General features: G+C 61.5%; 1 protein-coding gene across 1 annotated transcript in view; it reads right to left on the reverse strand.

The window, feature by feature from the left end:
• The window catches only part of SFTPC (surfactant protein C), a 5,983-nt gene that overhangs the window by 1,718 nt on the left and 2,698 nt on the right, over positions 1-1,567 (reverse strand). The window lies entirely within an intron of this gene.

The raw sequence follows: 1,567 nt of genomic DNA on the forward strand, positions 1-1,567 counted from the left end.
CCTGAGGCTGCTCGGACACTGCTGGTGGCTTTTGGAGCTGGCAGAGGCGCCCACAGTGGGGAGTTTTTTGGGGTTAGGGGGTCCCAGCTCTGGCATGTCCCCTTCAGGTGGCAAGGGGACACTGCTGGGCCTTGGGTTTGTCCATCCACGAGCCCCTCGTGCAACTGGGACCCCTCCTGAGACCCCCAGCACCCCCAATACTGACTGGGGGGGGTGAGCACTGCTGCTTTTCCCAGGGTGTCAAGGGCCACGAGAGTCCCTTGAGTGGCTCCTGGCTGTTTGTCCTGTCCCCATGGGAGCCCTTATCAGCTTTCCCGGCCCATGGCACCCCCTTGACCCAGCTCCTTATCACGGGCAGGGCTTTTTGGGAGGCAGAGCTGCTGGCTCTGAGTTAGCCCATGGAAACCTGCAATGCCCCTCCTGTCCCCAGCAAAGTGTCACCCCCCGGAGCTGTGACCCTGCTCTCTGCCCGTGGCAGTGATTTTGGGGACAACACTGAGTTTGCAGCTCTGGAAAGATCAAACCGACTTCCAGGGGTCTCTTTTTCCCCTCCCAGCCTTGCTGCACCTCTGGTTTTCAGTGCAGCACTTGGGAGAGGCCCCAAAGGCTGCTCCCAGCTGGTGAAGGGGCAAGAGGGGCTGGGATGGCTGGGAAAAGGGAGAGGATGAGGAGGAGCTGGAGCAGGTGGATGGTGGTGTCTGTGGGTAGCACTTGGTCCCCACTGGGGACGTGGCGCTGTCCCTCTGTCCCCACCTGCACCAGGAGGGGACAGGGTTGGGAGCTTTCCCTGAAGGGCTGGAAGAGCAGGGGCTGCTCCTTTCTCCTCACCCTCCGTGCTCCAAACTGGGGGGGCACAGCTGGGGACACAGGTGGGGACAATGGGGGGACACAGGTGGGGACACAGGTGGGGACAATGGGAGGGCACAGTTGGGGACACTGGGGGACACAGGTGGGGACATTGGGGGAACAGAGTTGGGGACAATGAGAGAACAGAGTTTGGGACAATGGGGGGACACACCTGGGGGACAATGAGAGGGCACAGTTGGGGACAATGGGAGGGCATTTGGGGACAATGGGGGTACAGAGGTGGGGACACTGGGAAGGGACAGCTGGGGTCAATGGGAAGGCACAGGTGGGGACACAGCTGGGGACAATGAGACGGCACAGCTGGGGACAATGGGGGGACACAGCTGGGGACATTGGGGGAACAGAGTTGGGGACAATGAGAGAACACAGTTGGGGACAATGGGAGGACATTTAGGGACACTGGGGGTACACAGCTGGGGGACATTGGGAGGGCACAGCTGAGGACAATGGGAGGGCACAGCTGGGGACAGTGGGACCATCGTGTGCAGTTGTGCTGCTGCCCCCCCATGTTCGATCCCTCCCAACATGAGGGATTCCCCTCCCCGCCCTGCACCCCACAAGGGGACACCCCTGGGACACCGTGTCCCTGTCCCCAGCACCCAGGAAGGGCAAGAGCACACTTGGAGGCGGGGGCACAGGCTTTACTTTGTAGACAGAAGCAAATCCCGAAGCAAATCCCGCTCTTTTTACGGCGGGGGGC

This window comes from Geospiza fortis, unplaced genomic scaffold (genome assembly GCF_000277835.1).
Source record: "Geospiza fortis unplaced genomic scaffold, GeoFor_1.0 scaffold594, whole genome shotgun sequence".
Classification (NCBI taxonomy): Eukaryota; Metazoa; Chordata; class Aves; order Passeriformes; family Thraupidae; genus Geospiza; species Geospiza fortis.